Below are 26,015 nucleotides of genomic sequence, written 5' to 3'. Positions count from 1 at the left end.
TCTATGCTTGGACATCTTTCAAAGATGATCTCTTCCATGTGTGTACAAGCTCTTTGGTCCATTGTGCAGGTTGATTCGCAAGCCATGTGTTGTGTTGAGTTGTGTAATGGCGATATGACATGTCAAGTTCCTGTCTAAGGCACAACACTCAAAGACAACATATTAGTCCATAAAGACTAATCAATTTGGGTTTGCTAGCATTAAAACAAGAAGAAAAAGGTGAATGATTGAACCCATGGGAACCATTGGGCTTACATTGTCCCCCTTTTTAATGATGGCAAACAAAAATTGATTAGGAGGCAGGAGATATCAAAATGATAAATAAGTAGACATCAATTGATATAACAATAGAGCAGAGCTCCCCCTCACTATATGCACAAGTGTAATATATAAATGTACAGTAAGTGATGCATATAAGTTATGGACTGCCTAATCAATTCTAAAAATTCTCCCCCTTTTGGCAGCAGCAAAAACGGAGGTTTCAATAATAAGCACTCCCCTATCTACTTATTATGAATATGATGTGCTTAAAGTGAATAATGCATGATAAGAATGAAGCATCATAGGTAAGTAGGATATCCACCCCGTTTTTTTTTTAGGTATGCAAGTATAGACAACTTAAGCACAACTAAAAGGTGTTGAGCAATATAGCTATTCTAAATACAACCCTATGAAGTATATGAACACAAAAGATTTGACAGCTAAGCACCCCCCCTAAATTTTGCTATGCATGAACATAGAGCAATAAAGGCATGGGATAACAAGTGAAGTGATTGAGAAGATATGACATTTGAAAGTTTTATTAAGAAACTATCATGATTATAAGGTAATCAACTTGAATACACATGATAGGAATAGGGACAAGCAAAAAATATAGAGATATGATTGGAATTTGCAAGATAGTTCTATGTTTAGTCCTATGTAGAGCTATGCAGGATGGGCACAAGAAAATGGTAATAACAAAGTAACCTTATAGCCCATGAAATATGAATGATATAACATTTTGAGCTCTCCTGATGCTTATCATAAAAGATTTAGCAAGAAGCATTGAGTACAGTGCATGACAAGCAGTTTTTTTTATTCAATCTAAAAGATTTACATTTTAGCACATCAAATGGGGCAATGGACATTGTGAGCACTTGTCTATATAAAGATGAGAATAAGACAATTTAGCTCTTCCCCTAAGTATTTGTCATTGGCCTTAGATGAAACGTATAAGGCAAGGCATGGCAATACACAATGGCTAAAGATATGACAATGAGAATATAGCCAAGGAAACGTATCATGAAGATTGGGTACAAATGACTTATAATGCACATGATAAGTAAGAATTCATAGGAAGCAAGATGATCAATTTGAGCACAATCCTATGAAGAAGAGTTCTAGAGAGTTTTCAAACTCTAGAACAAGGTACTTATCATTGGAAGTGATGATACCATATGAGTTCATCCAAGATAAGTCTAAAGCCTAAAAGGATATGACACTGAGGCTTAGGCTATGGTTCTTGTCATAACTCAAAGATGATCTCAGAATGAAAGCATAAGACAAGACCCAACTACACCACAAATGGAGCAATGAGGCTCCAAATGAATGTTCTTATCATATGGAATGTAATAACCATATCAACCCACATATGATAAGATGGAAGAAAGACATATATGACATGTAAAGCTTCCCATTTGTTAAGGACTCATATAGTGTATGAATCTAAAGGGCTGTCCAAACTGAGTCACCAAGGGATTTGGAAGTGAATGATTAACAAACAACCCTTGGGCTATTAGTGCATGATTGCTAGTGGTAATCAAGTGATACCAAATGAGATGACAACCTAGCAGACCATGCTCCCCCTAACGATGTTCATATATATATGAGTTAAGTGAAGCTACACATACGTGTAGCTAACTTAGCTACACCAACGGCTTAAAAAACAGTGGGCCCACATTGTTTGGGTGATCCAAACCATTCATTTGATAGACCCTCAAATTGATAGGGTGTGCCCAAAAAATCAGCTCCATAGGATCATCCCCACCCTTCAAACTGTGGAGGCAAAAATGGACAGATTTGTGAAGGTTTTTACACGTCCATTTTTGCCTCCACAAATCGTAGGGTTGGGATGATCCTATAGAGCTGATTTTTTGGGCACACCCTATCTATATGAGGGCCCATCAAATGAATGGTTTGCATCACCCAAACAATGTGGGGCCCACTGTATTTTAAGCCGTTGGTCTAGCTAAGTTAGCTACACGTATGTGTAGCTACACTTTTCTCTCTCTCTCTCTCTCTCTCTCTCTCTCTATATATATATATATATATATATATATATATGAGGAAAGTGAAGCTACACCGCCGGTGTAGCTAACTTAGCTACACCGCCGGCTTAAAATACAATGGGCCCACATTGTTTTGGTGATCCAAAGAATTCATTTGATTGGCCCTCACATAGATAGGGTGTCCACCAAAAATCAGCTCCATAGGATCATCCCAACCCTACGATTTGTGGAGGCAAAAATGAACGTGTAAAAACCTTCACAAATTTGTCCATTTTTGCCTCCACAGTTTGAAGGGTTGGGATGATCCTATGGAGCTGATTTTTGGTGGACACCCTATCTATGTGAGGGCCAATCAAATGAATTCTTTGGATCACCAGAACAATGTGGGCCCATTGTATTTTAAGCCGGCGGTGTAGCTAAGTTAGCTACACCGGCGGTGTAGCTTCACTTTCCTCTATATATATATATATATATATATATATATAACAAGAGGAATGTGTTGGTGCGTTTGAGCGCTGTAATCAAATGGTGTGCTTGAGTGCACCAATCACATGGGTCCCACAATTTCTGTGAGGATCCAAACCGTTCATTTGCAAGGTCCTATCATAGATAGGGTGTGTACCAAAAATCAGCTCCATTGAATCATCCTAACCCCTCCAAAAGTGGAGGGCAAAAATGGGCAGATTTGTGGTCTGTCCATTTTGATCTCCACAAATGGATGGGTTAGGATGATCCTATGGAGCTGATTTTTTGTACACACCCTATCTATGTAAGGGCCTTTCAAATGAATGCTTGGGATCATCCTAACAATGTGGGCCACATGGGTTTGAGAGCTCAAGCGCACCATAAGGATGGTGCGCTCAAGCTCCCAATCCTTTTCCTCATATAACAATTCAATGCACATATGACTTATCATGGTTCATATGCTGGCAGGATGCCAAAGTAATTAGATGTAAAGTGAAGGTACAGTCTCCGTCTTAACTAGTAAGAAGACTAAAAGCACCAATTGAGTAGCTTTTAACTTTAAGGTTTAACATCTTTACCATTTAGCTAATACCATACAAGGGGAATATCACATATATATAGAGTGTTATAAGTAAACCAGAAAAAGCACACCAAGGATAGCAAAGTCAAATAATATTTGATGAGGACCACTATCCTAGGTTAATCAACTCTATTCTATTGTGAATATGACTAGTTCTTTTAGGTTTTCTTATAGGGACAAACTAGTTTTCAACTATATAGGGAATGTTCATTTTTATTTTTATTTTTATTTTCCCATTATCTTGTTAGATATGTTTTGATTTATTGAATTTTGAAGTGAATGATTTAAGCATAATTGTTAAAACACATTTATTTTCATTTTTCTCTTTTAAAGCCAATTTTATATATATCTCAATTTTGAGTAAACTTTTGGCTTTTTAGGCATAATCTCATGATTTTGAAGATGTTCACAATTAATGAACTCATGAGATACAAGTTTGAGTACATGATATAAATATTTTCAAATGACTCAAACTTATGGTGAACTAGCTTGGGAATCTTTCACTATGTTATACATATATCACATATATAGGCATGAAGTGTGTGTACATACGTATCACGTTAAATCACACGCCTCTTATTAAGTGGATTTTAATAATCATAATTTTTAAAGATTCCACTTAAGTTTGAAGTTCACATAACTAGAATGTTTCAAGTTTAGTCACTTTTGTGAACTTACCAAAGTCATGTGGATAAAATAGATGATCAAACATCAGATACACTCCATAATGACAATGTGTTCTTATGTGCACACTTATGAGATTTTAACTAGATTTTTATTTTTCTAGTGCACATAGGTTTGATGTGAAGGATTTAAGATAACCAAAATTTCTTAAAACTTCCTTCAATCAAATTTCACTTGTTTGTTTGTGTGAGGTTCAACTTAGAGTTCATTTCAACAAGTGATTTTCTCATATGGATTGCATGTCAAGGATAAATGACAAGTCAAGGTTATGGACATGCTACATATGATTTAGATCAATTAGGATGAATCATGATTCCTTCATTGAACTAAGTTGTACTTACAACTTCCCTTATCAAGAATGAGACATGTTGTTAAGGGCCAAGGATTTTCATGAATAATCATAGAAGAGAGATACCTTGGGCAAATACAATCTTTTTCACTTATGACCTTCTTAAGATTTTAACAAAATGTATGGAGATTCATTAAGTTTTATGTTTAGACCAATTTTGTTCTTTTCACCATACATTTGACCTAAGTTTCAATTATATCTAAACTTAGAGATTTTTCTTAAATCACCTAGGCTAATCCTATGGGCCACTTAAGGTACTAAGTGCATGAAAGAGTTTCAATTGAGGTACCAAAGAACACTTAGACCAAACTATATGATCATACCAAAACAAGAGTGTGTAATCAATTGTTCATAATAACACGAGCTTTTATATATCAAGATAATATATCATGTTATTAATGGTATGAACACACAATTATAGATACTTATAGATAAAGCAAGACAAGTACATATGTATCTATAATACACTTTCAATATGATGTGATCTTTAAGCACCAACTAACTAGATACAAAATTTTATATCAAAATAGAGTACAAGGTATCTAGAGATCAAATTTTTGAAATGATCTACACATTGAAGCACAAATATAAACTAGATGCCAACATGGGACATCTAGAAAATCTTTTTCAATAGATATAACAATTGAGACACAAACAACTAGATGCAAAGAGAATCAATCTAACTTAGGAATATAGCATCTAGCATGCTCACACAAGATATAACTTTTAAGCACAATATGGATACAAGAGAATAATCAAGAATGTGCACATGTATCTCATATCTTAATATTTAAATGATTTTACAATTTAAGCATATACCCCTAAATCTACTAACCATATAAAATGCCTCAAGTAGGGGGTTTTGGAACCCAAACCATCTTGGGCCCAACCAAGTTTGTGTGATGTAATAAATCTTTTCTAACCCACACAAACTTAGAGTTCTTTACAAATCTAAACTTACATCTAGATTTGTAATGTCCATTTCCACCACAATAATCACAAGATATAAATGAATAGGTAGATGAACATGATGAACCACGAGAGTGTTCACATGAATGTTTACCTTTTTCTTCTTGTAGCTTGTGGTTATTTTGGGAGAGTTCTTCATTTTTAATTTTCATCTCATTAATTTATTCTCGTAGAACATTTAGCTCATGAGATGAGTTTTGTTTAAGTTCTTCTTCTTTTAATTTCAATTCCACTATTTCCTTCTCCAACTTCTTATTGTTTTTAATTAAATCTTTTTCTTCATCTAATAAATCTTGATAATCTTTTTCCGATTCTAAGAATTCATTGGAGATAGAGGCAAGGGAGTGTTTGAGTTTTTCATTTTTAGAAATTTCAAGATCAAGATTATTTTTCAATTTTTCACATAATTCTAGAAGTTCATTAATATTTTGAGATTCAAACACATTTTCACCATTATCTTCAAAAGCCATAAGACATGTAGTTTTAAAATTGTTTTCAAGTAAGTCCCAAATTTCTTTTGCATTCTTGCAAGATGAGATTTTATCAAATAAATTGGAAGGTAAAGCACAACATAATGCATTCATGGCTTTAGAGTTTAGAGCAAAATATTTTTTGTCATATTCATTAATTCTTTTAGATTTGCATAAAGTGAATCCATTTTCAATAAGGTTTATCAAGTCATTATTTAGACCATTTAGATAAGACCTCATTTGGATCGACAAAGATCCAAAGTTGGTTCTATCAAAGCTAGGGGGTCTAGATGCCATTAGGTTGCCAAAATAGATCTTTTCTCTTGTAGATTTTAAATTAAAACATTTTTAAGAGCCTAAGCTCTGATACCAAATGAAATGCAAGTGTGGCAACCCAAGAGGGGGGTGAATTGGCTAATTAAAAATTATTGGCTTAATTAGATGGATTACTTAAAATTACTTTACTAATTAAGCACAAATTAATCTAACCCTTGTTCAAATAAGCAAGGCAACGAAAGCTAGGGTTTAGATATTACTTTATCATTTATATGATCTAACCCTTGTTAATGTATATTAAAAAATAAATGTAAAGGGAAAGAGATTACCAATCACCAATGTAGGGAAGGGGGTCAAGCAAAAGAAGAAGAGACACCAAGATTTATAGTAGTTCGGTCTATCAACAAGACCTACTCCACTTTTTCAAGTTTAGCTCCTTAGGTACTCCACTAATGTTGAGATTTTACATGCCTAATCTCCAAGTGTTACAAGCACCTTCTCCGCCTCCGAGGGAACAAACCCTCTAGCTCCGGATTCTCCTTCCTTAACGGGCCGAATCAAAGACCCTCTTACAATCAAGCTTCTCCTTATGGCTGAAGTGAAGACCCCTCTTCACAAAGTTGATTCACCTTTCTTACCGGGCCGAATCGAAGACCCTCAATACAAATGAAGAACAAATGAAGAACACTCTTAGCCTCTTTGATTAGGCTTGATACAAAGATAATAGCTCACAAAACTCTCCGAAAGATTAAGCAAATTAAAGCCCTATAGAGATCTTCTTCAAGTATGGAAAATGCAAGTTCAAAGCTCTTAAAGAAAACTAATGGATTTGAAGGTTTAAGCTCAAATGAGATTTTCAATAAGTCCAAAAGTCATTGAATCTATGATAAAACAACATATTCATAGCCCACAATGATTAATGACCGTTTGGGGGTAGTTTGGTCAAGAAAAAACAAAAAACGGGTCAAAAAAGCAATTAGCCGTTATGCCCCAACGGCTAGTTTCTCGTGCCTCGGCGGTCGACCGGGGTAGGGCGGTCGCTCGCGGGATAGCTGCTGGAATTTTAAAAAACAGAATTTTTGGTGTCCCGGTTGATTGGGCTTTCGCGGTCGACCGCGACTGCAAAAAACAGTTTTTTGTCGCGATCTTGTAAAATTCATATCTCACTCGTTTCTCATCAGATTTTAAAGTTCTTATACTCTACGGACATGAGAAAAATGAGAGCTATCCATTAAAAATATTTTTAAAAATATTTGAAAATTTTTTGGACCTATTAACTCAGGTTTAAGTTGCTGTTTTCATAATTCAAGTGCTAATGTCATTTCTTTTCATTTGTAAACTTTGGTTGGCACTTGGACTTTGGTTTATCGAGCTATGGACTTTTGTTTTACTAAATTTAGGACCTTTGAAAATGATTTTCCATGAAATACATATAGGTTTCAAGGTTGGTTTTAAAAAAGTTTTGAAAAACACTTTTGAATGCAAAACCACTTGAAGGAGATCTCAAATACAATCTAAAAATGTAAAACTACTTAGCACCTTGATCGTATTGGATTCAAATGTCTTCCTTGGGCTCTTGGCTTGTAAGTGAACACTTGAGGATGCTTGTACATGTGACTTCTCTTCTTGAATTAATCTTCACTTTTGAGGCATGAGAAGGTCATCAACACTTGTTCAACTTCAAGCTCCTCTCGGCATATGCTAGGCATGCTTGTGGGATCCTCATCTTGAGCTCTATGCTTGGACATCTTTCAAAGATGATCTCTTCCATGTGTGTACAAGCTCTTTGGTCCATTGTGCATGTTGATCCGCAAGCCATGTGTTGTGTTGAGTTGTGTAATGGCGATATGACATGTCAAGTTCCTGTCTAAGGCACAACACTCAAAGACAACACATTAGTCCATAAAGACTAATCAATTTGGGTTTGCTAGCATCAGAACAAGAAGGAAAATGTGAATGATTGAACCCATGGGAACCATTGGGCTTACACTGACTTCTTCTGACTCGATCAACACATCCAATGCACATGTGTAGCTGCCAACCCATTGACTCACTAAGCCAACCCTAGGTGGGATCTCCATCCATCCTCCCCAACACAAGTACTGTCACCTTCTCACCATCTCTTGCAACCTGGAAACCTATCTTTGTACCAACTGCGAAAGAGACCTTACGCGTGCACTACCACTCCATTTCCAGCTAGCCATCAAGATCTTAGGAACAATAGTCACCGTGTCCTCGATAGGAAGATATAATCCGCCACACTTCTCTCTGTTCATTAGAACCATATAGCCACGTGTGATTTTCATTGCTCCACTGCACTTGAATACCTGCAACCCCTGGAGTTTAACCAACCAAGTGATTCTAGTTTCTTTCGTATCTTTGGAACATTTGTCACACCGCCCAAACTAGAAAACTCTGTCGAACATCTTGATCTTCACCGTTCCATTTCTCGTGACATCACAGGTAGACCGGTCACCTAAGGACGCCACTAAAATAACCTGAACTTGTATTTTAAATTTACTATAGTAATTAGTGATTTTAATTATGATTACTGGTTAATAAAATGGATAAGAATATAATTTGGGAAATGTTATCAGCACTACTGTATTTTGATGAGGGCACTCCTCACTTTATTCAAAGTATGGTATGGCCCTCACCATAGGATGATCTGCACGGCCCATTAGATGGGATACAGTCTAAATAGGTTGTGCCCCAAAAATTATTTCCATACGTTGATCCTAAGCCTCCGATCTGAATGTTAGAGGGTTGATCCTAGATCGGAGGATTAGGATCAACCTATGGAAATGATTTTTGGGGCTCAACCTATTTAGGCTGTGGCCCATCTAATGGACAGTTTGGATCATCCTATGGTGCGGGCCATGCCGTACTTTTAATAAAGTGAGGAGTGCTGTCCTTGAACTTCCAAGGATAGGCCCAAGTACTATTCTATTGGCAACTTATGAGGAGGAAAAATTAGGTTCCTAACAAGTTTTAAGCTTTTGAAAACTCTAACCCAATTTTGAAGATTTAAGAGATCAAAAAAGCAATTAAGCATACAAGTTAAATCCTAAGTGCAATGCAGATATAAAGCAAGAGATAAGAGAGAGTGCACCCGAGACTTAAAGTGGTTCGGTCCTCAGAACGTGAGGCCTACTCCACTCCACTAACCAAACCCGTTGATGGCTTCACTATGTTGATCTTCTTAACTTCGGCGAAGATCGGTGCCAATTACAATTCCAATTGCCTTTAACCTTGGTGGCAATCCTCACCACAGAGAGAGGGCTACGCTTCTCTGAAAACTCGCCCGAATACATTTGTCCGAACAAGAAAGAAAGAACAAAAAAATCCCTCACAAGGGTTTACAAAGTTTGAAGAAGATGTACAAATTGAAGCCTATGATCCAAATCCTAATTCTAGAGGATGAGAGGCATAAACAAGCTTAATACAATCTTAGGATATTCTAATAGGTTTTTAGAGTGTTAGGATTGATGGTTGTGGAGTTTAGAACTCCCATATATATAGACAACCCAAATATGACCGTTTGAGGGGCATAGTGGTAATTCTGGGAAAAATTCCAATGGCTATATTTTTGCTCCCGATATAGTGGTCTCTGAGTTCCGAGAAATTCTCGAAGTTCTGAGAATACAAACAGAAGTTGGAAATTGATCCCTTGACCATTTCTCGGAGCTCCGAGAATTATTTCGGAGTTCCGAGAAGCCTATATGCAACTGGGTTTTCATTTTTGTTTCTTATTCATTTGGGCTTCCAACTCTACACCAAGTTGGGATTGTTTATGAGGGTTCGAAAGTGTTGGAACACCATAAGGACAATCTCTTAAACATTTAGGGGTGTGTGATTTACTTCATTTATGCCTCTAAGCACCTAAACTAGGATTGGATCTTTACATTCTAAAACGACTTCGATCTTCAATTGCGATGCTTCAAGTCTTCATGTGTCTTAGATCTCCGATGTCTTTGGCCTTCCGAATGCGGTCCAATGAGAGCTTCTTGGCCTCAATCCAAGAAATCTTGTCTTAACACAATCATGATCTACAACTTAGACATTCAAACACATTAGTGATATAAAATCACTTGTGTATTGATATAAAATCACTTGTGTATTGGAATCATCAAAAGAATATGTGAATGCTAAGGTGGGAACCATTGGGCTTACAATATGATGAATTGTGCATTACTTTGCATTCTCAAATCTCAAAAAATAAAGTTCTTAAAAAACCTATTTCAAAATTAGAAAATGAACTTGATGTTTTGAAAAATTAGTCATCTTCTTCCATATTTAAATCTCAAGCTCAAATTGAAAATCTAAAACTTGAGATTGAAACCCTTAAGGGTAATTTGGATGAGAAATCTTGCCAAATTGTTAAACTCCAAAATGTGGCAAGCTCTTCCAAAACTTATGAAGATGACACTAATGATTTCCTAAATCAAATAACCCATCTTCGTAATGAAAATGAAAGGTTAAGATTATGTCTCCATGGATTCTTAAATGGTGATAAAATTATTGACATAATCTTGAAGAAGGCTAGTCATAGACCTAATCATGTATTTTATGATAGGACTAGTTTATCTAACCCTCATGTTAGATGCCATTATTTTGGAATATATGGTCACTACCAATTCCAATGTGCATATAAGATTAGGGATTGTGGTGGAACCAAGAAAGCTTGGGTTCCCAAAGCCCACATATGATTCTCTCCATATGTGTTTTTAGATTAGGGGCTTGCACTTAATACTTTGTATATCTTTCACTTTGAATTTTAAAATCCTCTCTTATATTGAATTTGTGTTCCAAATAGGGGGAGTTCTAGGTTTGTCTTTTTTCTTGAAAAAGGGGGAGCTTAAAATTGTAAATTTTATCTCTTTTGTTTTTCTCATACCCTATCTTTTTGTTGATGACAAAGGGGGAGAAAAATCTAGCTTAAGGAAGGAATATATATATGCTTTTATTGGAAAATCTATTGTACTTGTCATCATAAAAATGGGGAGATTGTAAGCCCAATGGTTCCCACCTTGGCATTCCCATCTTCTTTTGATGATTCCAATACACAAGTGATTTTATATCACTAATGTGTTTGAATGTCTAAGTTGTAGATCATGATTGTGTTAAGACAAGATTGCTTGGATTGAGGCCAAGAAGCTCTCATTGGACCGCATTCGGAAGGCCAAAGACATCGGAGATCCAAGACGCATGAAGACTTGAAGCATCACAATTGAAGATCGAAGTCGTTTTAGAATGTAAAGATCCAATTCTAGTTTAGGTGTTTAGAGGCATAAATGAAGTAAATCACACACCCCTAAATATTTAAGAGATTGTCCTTGTGGTGTTCCAACACTTTGGAATCCTCATAAACAATCCCAACTTGGTGTAGAGTTGGAAGCCCAAATAAATAAGAAACAAAAATGAAAAACCAGTTGCATATAGGCTTTTCGGAACTCCGAGATAATTCTCGGATCTCCGAGAGAATCCTCGGAGCTCCGAGAAATGGTCCAGTGATCAATTTCCAACTTCTATTTGTATTCCCGGAACTCCGAGACCACTATGTTGGGAGCAAAAATATAGTCGTTGGGGTTTTTTCCAGAATTACCACTATGCCCCTCAAACGGTCATATTTGGGTTTTCTATATATATGGGAGTTCTAAACTCCACAACCATAAATCCTAATACTCTAAAAGCCTATTGGAATATCCTAAGAGTGTATTAAGCTTGTTTATGCCTCTCATCCTCTAGAATTAGGACTTGGATCATAGGCTCTAATTTGTACATCTTCTTCAAACTTTGTAAACCCTTGTGAGGGATTTTTTTGTTCTTTATTTCTTGTTCAAACAATTATATTTGGGCGAGTGTTCGGAGAAGCGTAGCCCTCTCTCCGTGGTGAGGATTGCCACCAAGGTTAAAGGCAATTGGAATTGTAATTGGCACCGATCTTCGCCGAAGTTAAGAAGATCAACATAGTGAAGCCATCAACGGGTTTGGTTGGTGGAGTGGAGTAGGCCTCGCGTTCTGAGGACCGAACCACTTTAAATCTAGGGTGCACTCTCTCTTATCTCTTGCTTTATATTTGCATTGCACTTAGGATTTAACTTGTATGCTTAATTGCTTTTTTGATCTCTTAAATCTTCAAAATTGGGTTAGAGTTTTTAAAAGCTTAAAACTTGTTAGGAACCTAATTTTCCCTCCTCATAAGTTGCCAATAGAATAGTACTTGGGCCTATCCTTGGAATTTCAGTCCTCATCAAAATATGGTAGTGCTGATAACAGTTCCCCATAATTTTACAAGTTAGAAAGGATAAATTATAATATTTGCAACTAAAAGGATAAAAGTGGAAGTTTTTTGGAGCAAAAAGGGTATTTTAGTCATTTTAAAAGTTATTTATTTTTATAAGATTTCAACCCATTAAATTCTATCATTTTCTAAAATTCTCTACAAATCCTTAGAGAGAGAGAGAGAGAGAGAGAGAGAGAGAGAGAGATGGACAAAGGATGAGAACGGAATTCTTAAAGAGCTTAAGATGTTGAGTGGATGTTATTTAATCATCTATACCTCAACACTCCCTCTCACTTATGGCCCACTTTTGGGTTTGCCTTACATGTGGACTTTAATACCAAAGTGGTGAACCCATGACTTGCCATGTAAGACAACCAATTATTCTAAAATCTTAAGATGTAGAGTTATTGTTACTTAATCATCTACACTTCAACACTCTCCTCACATGTGGGTCCCACCATTTAATAAAAAAGCTTAAGATGTTAGAGTCGGTGGTATTTAATCATCTATATTTTAACACTCTCCTCACATGTAGGTCCCACCAATTAAACTCAAAAGCTTAAGATTTTAGAGTCAGTGGCACTTAACACTCCTCTCACATGTGGCCCACTTTTGGGTGACACCTTGCGTGTGGATTTAGTTACATTGACTTTCTATTTCAGATTTAGATATCCCCCGATCTATTTTAAAACAGCTATACCTGCATAAACAATCATTTATCCATAGACCATGTATCTGCATGCATAGCCTAACAACCTTTTCCTTTTATCTATATTATGATCTAAGTCCACGTGTTGAAATAAATTGATGAGATTTGGTCCCATCAGATCTAAACAATCTTGTTTTTTTTTAACATGAAGAGATAAAGACGCCATTGCAATTGCCGGAAATACTAGGCCCACTAAAGGCACAAAAATAGAGGGTAAGTTGAGATCAGTCATAGAATAGGTGCCTCGATTTAATATTTGTACCTGTTACAAATGATATGATAAGTTTATCTATTATAAGTATTATAAGTATATAATAGGTGCAAGGAATGTAGAACTAAATAAATGTACCTATTCATCTTTCTACACAAAATAGGCGTATGATAATCCGCTTTATTATTCTTGTTCTCCCATCCTTATCTTTTAATAAGGAGAATAAGGGGTTTATTATGAGTTCCCGAAAAATTTGTTAGAATCCGATCCAATAGGAATTCATAGTCAAGTAAAAAATGGAGGTTCTCTGGAGATATAGAAATATACAACACTTCGATTCGATTGAATTTATTCTACTAGAGATTTTCATTACTTTAATTTTGATTCCAAGAAAAGAAACCATGTAGCTGAAATAATTCACTCAGAACACCTTTTAAAGGATTACGTGGTACGATTGAATTGAATAAGCCCTTATGGAATGAATACTCAGCCGCTTGTGAACCGTCAGATACTGTCTTATTCAATGTTTCTTCAATTACTCTTTTACCCACAAATGCAATGTAGGCATTGGGCTCTTTTACCTGCAAATGCAATGTAGGCATTGGGTTCAGCAATAATGACATCTCCCAACATACCAAAACTGGATTTCATTCCACCGGTTGTAGGAGATGTAAGGATTAATACAAAGAATAACTTGGAGTTGGATCATAATATAGATACCTATTTAGTGGAAAGATGAATAGGTATATTTAGACTTGGATCATAATACAGATACCTATTTAGTGGAATATGGTATGATATGTGGCTCCCTCAAACACAAAAATAATACAAATAACAAATAAAAAGGAAAAGGCTGTTATGTTATGTAGGCAGATAGATGATCTATGGATAATTGCATGTATATGCAGGTATAGCTGTTTTAAAAAGATCGGCAGATATCTATATCTGATATACAAAGTCAATGTATCTATATGTTATGCAGATATAGATAATGGGATCATATGAAGGGGATGTTATTATTTTATATCTAACTAATTTGATGAATTACTGCTAAGGGTTCTCATCATAATAGTGCTAGTTGATGAGAGTTATTTCAGGAGCCAAAAAGGTAAAGTTAAATTAATATCAATGGGCTGTTGGGTATAAGAATGGTGCAACTCTCTAACTCTTTGGAAAATTTCAAAGAGCTCATGTGAGAGAGAGAGAGAGGAAGAAAATAAAGAGATTGAGAGGGTTTGAGAAATAGAAAGAGAGATGGAGAAGAAAAAAACTTCGGAATTTTCTAGTGGGAGAGAGAAAAAGTGTTGGACAAGAAAAAGAAGAAGAAGATGAATGGGTGGGTAGCTAAGGTTTTGAGAATTCATATGAAGCAACTGGTATGAGATTTGTTCTTTATCTTCTTATTTCAAAAAGATACATCAAATCTAGCATGTAGCTTCTGAAACCATTTCTTCTTTTAATTGTTGGAATGTAATTTTTTTTTAAAAAGTTAAGGAACTGCACAATTTCTGTACATGCTTTGGGTATCTAGAGTGTTGGCTTATTATGTAACAATGTTTGTCGATTTCTATGGAAATGATTATTCATGACCATGCATGCTATTTTGGTGGCCGAACAGATCTCTGTCCTAATTATTTGCACTTCATTTGTGTGATTGAATGCCCCCAAGAAGTTGAGTTGCTAAAAACACTAGTTGGAAGTTTTTAGGAAACTTGTGGTGCTGCGAATCTTCTATAAATATTAGAGCCCCTAGCTTAAATTTAAATTGGCTAACTTCTTTTTTGTTAAAAGTAAGCCCACTTTGAATGCAATAGACCTAAGTTGTAAAGTTTGGCTTTCTTTGGCACATACTAAGATTGTTGGCTTGAACCAATTAATGGCACTTGCTGCCAAGAGTTGATTCACCAACCTGAAGGCCATGAATATAATACTGTAGACACCCCATTTTGACTGAACCCTAATAGCATTGGTTGATTAGAAACCCTAGTGAACAAGTGTTCTAGAGTCCCAAATTGTGCCTTAAGGTAGGTTAGGGTCCTATTTAGGTCCCTCTAAAATTTCAGAAAAATCCGTCGCGGTTTGCCTAGCGAACAAGAAAGGTAGGTAGCTTAGTGTAAAATAGTGTAGCAGAACGGGGGTAGTTTATCCAGTCTGAGGGTTGTCTTGTCAGAGTAATTTGTTGTCTAAATAGCAGTAGGAAGGTGTCCCTGGACATTTAAAGGGGCACGAATTTATTTTCTAATTTTTCATTACACCATTTTTTTTTTGTGGACCACCCCATTCAAAACTAAACCAAGTTGAAATATTCTAAAAGAGGGTGTCCATGTAGCTTGGAGGGGCATAAATTAAGCTAAACATCTATAAATAGAAGGCAAGGGCCCTCATTTTACAGGATAAGGTTTTTCTAAACTTTTTTTTTAGTGAGAGAGTTAGAGAAAATATAGAAAGAGAAACTAGATCTCATCCCTCAAACCCTAACTTCGTCTTCTCCGGCAAGCTTGCCGGAGCTCCAGCCGAGACCTTGTCTTTGATTTTCCTCCTTTATAAGTTGTTGATTCACTTTGCCTTCTTAGATCTGTTTTGGAAGCCTTGCAATTTTGTTTTTTTCTAATTAGAAATCCTAATTTCTTCACCTTTCTTCTCCGATTGATCTCGTCTGAGCCCAGATCTAGCTCCGGCCAGTCACTTTCTTGCTAGGTCTCCATCTTCTTCAACCTATAAGCCTTTAGAGTTTCAATCCGACTCTAGGAAAAAGACAGAAAGAGTTGAGATTTTATTCAAGAGGGGAGATCAAAGGCTCTTGGCAAAGTGAGGAAGAAGAAGAAGAAGAGATTATAATCATTTCTCATTTGGTTAGGCTCTTTGAACAGTTCAGGTAATTGTTTTGTGGGACAAATATTCTTGCTCTTTGATTGCTCGTTTAAGTTGCCTAAATAAGAATTTAATGGCTTGGAATAGCTTTAACTGATCTTTTTTGAATGAATCAAAATTTTTAATTGTCCTCGATGTATATTTTGAGTAGTTTCATTGATGAAATGATATGAAGAAAATAGAGTTTACACATTCTGTGCACATCTACTTTTTTTTTTTTTTTTTGTGAAACATGTCTGAAGCTAGTGGTTCAAAGGATTACATGCTCTGTTTTGACATTTTCATGAAATTGTTGATAGAAATAGCCTATATGCTCTGGACACTTCTTTTACTCCATTTACATGATGGTTAATCCTGTGTGATTACCAAGGCCATTTTTCAATTAATAGTTTCATCAATTCAAATGACTTGATAATTTCTCTGTTCTGATTTATTTATGGATGTGCTACCTTTTGTATATTTCATAGAAAATATAGATTAAGTTTATAATGGAAGTCGTTTAAACGCATTCATTTGTATATTTCAAAGATAACCTATTGATTATTCCATGTGTTGTGTTTATTAAAGTTTACAAAGTTCTCAATTTTGTTTCCTCTATAATTATACAAAATGATTTTTTTTTAGAAAAGAAATGTTGAAAAATTGTTCATGTAAAATTGAATATTATAGGCTCCTTATTTATGGACGTTATGAGCCTGGAATCCAAATTATATGCTTACGTGTTTTAATGTCTTAATAAGAGTCATTTTCATTTCAGCCCTTGTATTTGCCGAATACTTTCTCTTCATTGTAATGAAATATTGGGATTTGAGTCTTTCCCTATGATTAATTCTGTCTATTTGAAAGGTGTTCCGACGACCTTTATTTCTATTGCAATTTGTTTGTGAAGTGCTAAGAGAGGATTCTGTTTGGGGATAACAGTGATATAAATCACGTTTGGGAAAATGACAATAGTGAAATTAGGGGGAGACTATTCTTTATGTTGCTTTGAAATGATAATGATATTATTATGTCACTCATATTCTTGCTGTGACATGTTATTGGAAGCCTTGTGTGTGTAATGTGTTATTTAAATCTGGATATCCTATTTGGGTGATACATGAAGAAACAGAAAGTATTGTTAATAAAATAGTGAAACTAAAAGGAGGTTTTCAAATTCAGATATTTGATGCTGTGTTGTTTTATATGCATTGATTGCTTCTCATATGAGGTTATTATATTCAATCAGTAGGTAACATGAGAGGACCCTGTTTAATGTTTCAAAATAGAGTGAATGGGTTATGCTTGTATTATCAGATGATGTGATTTGGAAATATATGGTTAATTGATAGTTGTCATGATGAACTTGTCTTCATTTGTCTTATGAAATTTCTGAAATATAGAAAATCTTGTTTAAAAAAAATATATAAACATAACCTGTTGCAAATACTTTATATTTCTTTTCTATCAAAGCATGAGGAAGGACCTGTCAGTTCATGTTTTGTGTTAGCAAGGAAACGTTGGCATCATTGTACATCATAATATTTCCCATTCTATGATACGGTTTTTAATGGAAGTAGGCCTGCTATGAATGTTGTGATGAGAGTGTGGCTATCTTCATTACTCATATCCTTGATAATGACAGCCCCCATGTTCTTTGTTTTTTTTTTTTTTATATACTCGATCCTAAGAACATCTTTTATTCAGTTTTAAGTTTTCAGTAATTGTATTGCCCTACCTTTGCATTTACTCTTGAAACATAAGCTTTAATCTTGGAAATGTAAATTGGAGTGACATATGCAATAGTTTAGATGAGTTTATTTCATTGTGTGTATGTACAATTTCGGTTCAGTTGTGTCTTTGTAATCACGTATATGCTCAATTTCAGTTTAAGTATATCTACCTTTTAATTTTGTAGAGAACTTTACGGTAGGGGGTAGTTATGGGAGCATAGTAAGGTCATCATAATTAGCCTCTAATAGCTCGGCTGCGAGTGATATCCCATTTACCATATTTTGGTACCTTAGTTTGTATGGCTGGATTTTATCTTAATCATAACCCTCATGTCTCGGTGATGAGTTTATAAGAAAATCTCTTTCTTTAAAACTCCTTGTATCTTGAATGAATTGATGAAAATTTTATAGTCTTTGTTTCAGCTTTTATGTTGAATCAGCCCTGTTTTGAAATCAGCCCCAGTTTCAGCCCTTGTTTTGAATTAACCCTTGGTTTAACCCTTTCCACAACAGCCCAACCCACATTATGTTGTTGGAATAGAGCAATGACCATAGTAGCTTTTATTTTGGTATCGAAACATGAAAATGCCTGTGGCAGTCCACACAGTTTTGTTAACATATCCATATTTTAGCAGCTGTTATCCCTTCTCACACTATTTGATCTTCATAATCAACCAAAATTATTATCATTATTATTATTAGGGATTTGATAGGGAATTTTGTGGCTGTTTTTATTATAAAAATTAGTTAATAGATACCTTCTCTGGGAATTTTCTAGTAAAACTTGAATATGATGTTTAGTTCTTGGCTAATAAATCTCGATGCTCGAAAAATTAGATATTTTAAGGTCCGTGTAAAAAAAATTGAAATCGTGAAATGAAGCTCCATGTAAGGGGTGGCTTGGAGAATGATATTAACTCTTTTACAGGTTCAATGATATTTTGTACTTCATTGGAATATTTTTCTTTTAGAAGTTATGGTTGGAAAATAGCCCTGAGTTATTGAGTAGCATTAGTTCTTTCTTATCTGTTTAATGCAAATGGGTGCAAGATCTATAACAAGTAAAGTTCTGTTGTTGCTATGTAATTTTAGGAATATTTGGATGATCATTTTGAATGATTATTATGGTTTTGTCCAAAGTACCCGCCATGATTTTGTTTTATTTACCAGTCATGAGGAAATAGACACAAATTATATATATATATATATATATATATTCTGTGCATAATGATATGCTCTGTATCCTATTAGTTCACTTCATTTTATGAACTGGTTTATTTCACGAAATGATTCAGTTCATGAACTAGTTCAATTCATAAAGCAGTTTGGGTGTATTTAAAATTGTGAATGTTCAATTTTTGTTTTTAGACATATAAGTAGGAAAGATGTATTATTTGGATTCCTTCAATTGGGAACTGTCATAAAATTAGCTGGTTTTTATTTATTTGTAAAACAATACTATATTGCTTGAGGTATAAAATTGGTTTGCTCTGTATGTTTTGGGTAACACACAAATTGGTATAAAAATCTGTCATGTTTTAATTGTGACCGAGACATTTAATACATCTGGAGATTGTTTCCTTGGGTGGTATAATAACAGTCCATACAATGCACATTTATTAAGTAGCCTGTTCGTGTGGGTTATAAAAATTTATTCGGTTCTCTTTAAATATTATACCCAATTCATGGAATCAAGTTTACTTAAGGTTCTCAAATTAAATATTTTGGATTTGATTATAGTAATAGGTTGGATTTCTTTTAACAGAGTTCACAAGATTTTTATGATGCAAAGCTTGTTAGGCTTTCTTTCAGTATCTCATAATATTGCAGGGAATGAATAAATGGGTAAGGTTGCTAGTGGTGTCTAGTTGTGTGATTGGATGGAATTGGATTCACAATTTTTTTTTAATTTGTTCTTTCTTTAGGCAGTTTACAGAAAAATTATCCAATCTTTTCTAGCTTTTCTTCTTCGTCCCTTGAGATTGATTTAATTTCATTAGTCTCACCTTCCTATGGTTTTCATTTTGCTAGAGATCAGATCCTTCCCATTCATTACAAAGGCGATGAAGGATATAGCCCAAGCCCATCTTTAAGGGATTTGCTCGGTTCTAGTAACACTCTCCTCTTTTGTTTAGTAGGCTTACCCAGCCTTTTAGATGTTTTAATCATTTTTAGAACTCTTCCCTCATTGCATGAACAATGATAAGGTTACTTGGAGCCTCATAAGAGTCTTGCTTTGTCTCATTTGTTTCAGGGGTGTCTTTTCCTTTAGACATGTTTTATCTTATTGGCCTTTCACTTGTTTGTGATCATGTTAGTTTACTTGTTTGTGACCACACTGGTTTACCTGTTTGTGAGCGCACTTGTTTACTTGTTTGTGAATCACACTTGTTTAGCATCTTTATTTCGAAATATTTTCAGAACTACGTTGGCTTGATCCTCTCTCACGAGGTACGTAGTGCAGCTTGGGATGTTTATCCCAGGTCCAGCCAAACTTTGTAAATTTTTAAAAAACTTATTTTCCAAAAAGCTCTTCCTCAAGAGTTAGGAGTATGTCCTAGGTAGAGTGTTTTGATGGTTGTGTGTTTGCTTTAGAGTTAGGAGTTTGTCCTAGAGTTATAGGAATGCCTCCGTCCGGTCAGTTGACGATTCACATCGCCGACTGATGACTAGAATATGATGCGTTAGTCCGCCTTTTATTTTTCCTAGGAAACACAACCTAGTTACACATAGGTTGTAGGAACCACCTGCATTAGCTTAGGGCTAACCTGCATTTAGTTAGGGCATATAGGGTGCTCTAAAATCAACAATCCACTGGAATTTAAATAATCGTACAAAAACCTTTAATAACTAGTTTGGTCTTTTAGGTCGAGTCTAGGATAGAAGTCTAGATGTCTTAGGCATCATAGTTTAGAATAGGTGTGAAGAACTACGTCCCTCTGATTCTTGTGGAGGTGGGGATACGTAGGCTGCTTGGATGAATATCAGACCACCCAAGAGTCGAGGACAATTTTAGAGCCTTAGGATTTGTTGTTAATGTTTCTTTTTAGAGTTTTGTATTTGTGGTTATCATTTTTCTTGTGCGTTTTCTTTCAGATCGAGATTATTTTCTTATTTGATCATTTACATGCTTAGCTGTAGATCTTTACTCCTTACCAGTCTATTATTTCTTGCTTATATGCTTAGCTATATTTCTTTTACTGCTTTATCACTTTGACTGCTTATTAAATCTCATTTACTTGCTTATTTTATTGTCCTGCTTATTCTACTTATCATATTTGTTATATTTTGTTCAGACCTTATACATTTAGCTGTAGTATGCATGTGTTTGTCCACCAGAACTTAGACACCCATTAGGTATGTCATTCATAATCTAGCTGTGTTTAGGTGACACACTTCTTTCATTTATTTTGTATGTACTTATTATTTCTATTCTCAGAAAATGCATGCTTAGGTAGACGACTCTTGAGGATTGTTCCCATTTCATATGATTTTTTCCAAAATTTCTTGAAATTAATAAAATGGCATAAGAGACCAAGTGTTCACACTCGGGCGAATTGGGGGTGCTCTTCGGACCTTCTCCATTCGTAATCAGGCACGAACCTATTCATTTCTGGTTATCCATGGTATACAGAGCATATTTGTTTAAGGATCCATAGCCGTATACCATGGATGGCGACTCTGAATTTGTTTAGGTACGTTTCAAATCCGGACTTGTTCCCGAATCGAGAGGTATTTCATAGTTTATATCGCCACTCGTGCTTTGCTATGAGGGTAGCACCTGTTTCGAGAGTTCCTTGGTAGAGCTCTCCTTCACGTGGATGATCCTAGAGGCCGCTGGGGGCTCGTCCCCCAACTCTCTCTTGGATCGGGGTCCACAAATACAAAAAATAATAAATAAAATAATATATTTAAGCTTTTTAATGGTATAGTAATCCTAATTTTAATGGGGTTTAGGTGCTCAATAAAGAAGATACAGAGGAAAGGGAAAGTATTGGAAGGTAAGAGATATAATAACTTTAGTGTGTTTTAGTATATATATTTGATATGTACATTCTTGCTATATTGGATTGGGAAACTAGGAATAATAGGGTATGATGAAATGCAAGAAAGTTATGAATTCCTACTAATTGCTTCACTTTGAGTTAAAGTGACTAATAGTTGAATTATATTGCATATATTTCATCATGTTCATAAAAATGCATTGCATTTCACGCTGCACCCGCCAATGGGTGGTGATACGTTGGCCCCTCTTGTGGTAGAGGTAAGAAAGAGGATAAAATAGTATGCCGCTCCCGCCAATGGGAAGTGATACGTTGACCCCCTTTGCATCCAGGGTGAAGAGAAGAAAAAGAAATAATGAAATGATTAAAAATCCCCTCTCTGCAGATGTGGGTTGAGTCGGAAAGAGTAAGATGGCATATGCATTATTCATGGCATATACATCATATATTGAATATGTATTATATGGAGTGAATGGAACTGAAGAATGAAATAAAATGCTGTTTTACTTTCCCTGTTGAGACAGGGGTAGATTTGCAAAGGGAAATGGAAATGAAAGTGGAATATGTATTTTGTATAGAAGAGGTACCATTGATGTGAGAACTGATGAATATATTAAATAGTGTAGAAATATGGAAATGATAGTATTTGCAGTTTCATTTGATTCCTTATATTGTTTATTTAAGTTAAATTATATATATATATATATATATATATATATATATATATATATATAGAGAGAGAGAGAGAGAGAGAGAGAGAGAGAGAGAGAGAGAGAGAGAACGGTTCCTACACATATGTGTAGATAAGTAATCTACACACTAGCTTAAAATACAATGGGGGTCACATTATTTGGGTGATCCAAACCGTTCATTTTTAAGGCCCTCACATAGATAGGGTGTCCACAAAAAATCAGATCCATAGGATCATCCTAACCATTCGAGCTGTGGAGGCAAAAAATGGACTAATTTGTGAAGGTTTAAAGACATCCATTTTACCTCCACAAATCGTAGGGTTGGGATGATCCTACGGATCTGATTTTTTGTAAACACCCTATCTATGTGAGGGCCTTTAAAATGGATGGCTTGGATCACCCAAACAATGTGGGCCCCCACTGTATTTTAAGCTAGTGTGTAGAGAACTCTCTACACATATGTGTAGGAACCGTTTTCTCATATATATATATATATATATATATATATATATATATATATATATGATAGAGAAAAGTGAAGGTCCTCCCTGGAGTAGATAACTTATCTACTCCCTACCTTAAAATAACAGTTGGGGCCACATTGTTTGGGTGATCCAAAGCATTCATTTGATGGGCCCTCACATAGATAGGGTGTGCCTAAAAAATCAGCTCGATAGGATCATCCTAACCCTATGAACTGTGGGGGCAAAAAATGGACAATTTGTGCAGGTTTATACACGTCCATTTTTGCCTCCACAGTTCATAGGGTTAGGATGATCCTCTCGAGCTGATTTTTTGGGCACACCCTATCTATGTGAGGGCCCATCAAATGAATGCTTTGGATCACCCAAACAATGTGGCCCCAACTGTTATTTTAAGGTAGGGAGTAGATAAGTTATCTACTCCTGGGAGTACCTTCTCTTTTCACACACACACACACATATACATATGAGGAAAGTGTCTCTAGTCTCTCCCCTAGATAAGCTTATCTACTCCTCCCTTTAAAAAAACACAGTGGGCCCACGCTGTTTGGATGATCCAAAGCATTCATTTGATAGGTCCTAACATAGATAGGGTGTGCCCAAAAAATCAGCAGCAAAGGATCATCCTAGAACTTCGTTTTGTGGGGCCTTGTGGTACCCAGAATGGACACATATAAACGTCCACGTTTATATGCGTCCATTTTGGACACGGTGTGCCCCACAAAACGAAGTTCTAGGATGACTCTTTGGTGCTGATTTTTTGGGCACACCCTATCTATGTTAGGACCTATCAAATGAATGCTTTGGATCATCCAAACAGCGTGGGCCCACTGTGTTTTTTTAAAGGGAGGAGTAGATAAGCTTATCTAGGGGAGAGACTAGAGACACTTTCCTCTCTCTCTCTCTCTCTCTATATATATATATATATATATATATATATATATATATATATATATATATATATATATATATATATATATATAAGAGAACATTTCCTACACACTTGTGTAGGTAAGTTACCTACACACTAGCTTAAAATACAGTGGGGGCCCACATTGTTTGGGTGATCCAAACAATTCATTTGAATGGTCCTCATATAGATTGGGTGTCCACAAAAAATCAGATCCATAGGATCATCCCAACCCTACGATTTGTGGAGGTAAAATGGACGTGTATAAACCTTCACAAATTAGTCCATTTTTTGTCTCCATAGTTTGATTGGTTAGGATGATCCTATGGATCTGATTTTTTGTGGACACCCTATCTATGTGAGGACCATTCAAATGAATTGTTTGGATCACCCAAACAATGTGGGCCCCCACTGTATTTTAAGCTAGTGTGTAGGTAACTTACCTACACAAGTGTGTAGGAAATGTTCTCTCTCTCTATATATATGTAGACACACACACACACACACACACACACACACACACACACACACACACTAGTGAAAAACCCCGTGCGATGCACGGACCGACAAAGAATTGTACGGACCACATCATAGGTTGATCCAAACCGTCCATGTGATGGAACACAGTAAAATCATTTCCATAGGCTGATCCTAGCCCTCCAATCTATAGAGGTTTCCATAATTAAAAAGAGAAAACGGTTCCTACACACATGTGTAGATAAGTTATCTACACACTAGCTTAAAATACAGTGGGGGCCACATTATTTGGGTGATCCAAACCATTCATTTTTAAGGCCCTCACATAGATAGGGTGTCCACAAAAAATCAGATCCATAGGATCATCCTAACCATTCGAACTGTGGAGGCAAAAATTGGACTAATTTGTGAAGGTTTAAAGACATCCATTTTACCTCCACAAATCGTAGGGTTGGGATGATCCTATGGATCTGATTTTTTGTAGACACCCTATCTATGTGAGGGTCTTTAAAATGGATGGCTTGGATCACCCAAACAATGTGGGCCCCCACTGTTTTTTAAGCTAGTGTGTAGAGAACTCTCTACACATATGTGTAGGAACCGCTCTCTCAATTAAAAAAAGCATAAAGGAGCGGGGTAGGATTGAAATTATGTGGCTTTAATGGGTGCCTTTGTTAAAAAGCATAAAGGAGGGGGTAGGATTGAAAATATGTGGGTTGAATGGGTGCCTTTGTTAAAAAAAAGTCAAAAAAAAGTGATGTGTAATTCTCATAGAATTTTGGGAGAAATTCAAATAATTTTCTCCTTTTCTCTTCTGTTATATATATATATATATATATATATATATATATATATATATATACAAGGGGTGCCAATACCATTCCCCTTTTGATATACACGTCAATATTGGGCTAAGGATTCGGGTCTATCCTATGCCAGCCATTGTTCTTTCCAAAATATTAAATTTAGATTTCAATTCTCAAATGTAATCTGACCCAATTAAATGGTTTGCACGCACAATGGTATGCATTGTATCTGTTTAGGGGCAAAATCGTCTGACACCATACCTAAATGAGACGAATTGCCATACTTAGTCTCCTGCTCCAAAGATAAACAAACGTGACAAAGTTTCTCATTAGCTTTACCCTCAACTCAACTCTATATAAACCCACCCTCTACACTCAAAAAACTCAACTCAAGCAAGAGCAAAGGAAGAAGAAGAGTAGCCAGAATGAGTAAAGCAAGAGAGATATCAGTGTTGTTGATCTTGGTTTCCATGGGCATGACAACATGGGCCGAGCAAATTCAGCAATGGCCTGGGACCTTTCCATCATCAATAGACCCACAGATCCAAGCATGTTGGGCTTCTCTGTACGCTATAGAAGGGTGTGTGCAGGAAATCTTTTCCTCTTTAATTAGCCAACATGTGAAATTGGGCCCTGCATGTTGTAAGGCTATTAACGAGATCGGGGAGAATTGCTGGCCTAAGATGTTTTTGCCATTCAACCCTCTCATCCCTCCATTTATAAAGGGTTTATGTGCCTCACCGAGCCCTGCTTGAGGGAGTTGCACCATGGCTCACTTTAGTATATTAGATT

General features: G+C 35.7%; 1 long non-coding RNA gene across 3 annotated transcripts; it reads left to right on the top strand.

The window, feature by feature from the left end:
* Window positions 1-15,665: 15,665 nt before the first annotated feature.
* On the top strand, window positions 15,666-25,645 carry LOC143880200 (uncharacterized). 3 transcript variants are annotated; one of them, XR_013251585.1, is made up of 3 exons: window positions 15,666-16,144; window positions 21,810-21,853; window positions 25,461-25,645. It is a non-coding gene; the product is annotated as an uncharacterized LOC143880200 (long non-coding RNA). The 3 variants fall into 3 exon arrangements; XR_013251584.1 differs by lacking the exon at window positions 25,461-25,645 and having other exon boundaries at window positions 21,810-22,510; XR_013251583.1 differs by lacking the exon at window positions 25,461-25,645 and having other exon boundaries at window positions 19,884-22,510.
* Window positions 25,646-26,015: the final 370 nt, after the last annotated feature.

This window comes from Tasmannia lanceolata, unplaced genomic scaffold, assembly GCF_043159265.1.
Source record: "Tasmannia lanceolata isolate RefF3 unplaced genomic scaffold, GAP_Taslan_0.1 ptg000006l, whole genome shotgun sequence".
NCBI classification, from domain to species: Eukaryota; Viridiplantae; Streptophyta; class Magnoliopsida; order Canellales; family Winteraceae; genus Tasmannia; species Tasmannia lanceolata.
This window is presented reverse-complemented; position numbering and strand designations above follow the sequence as displayed.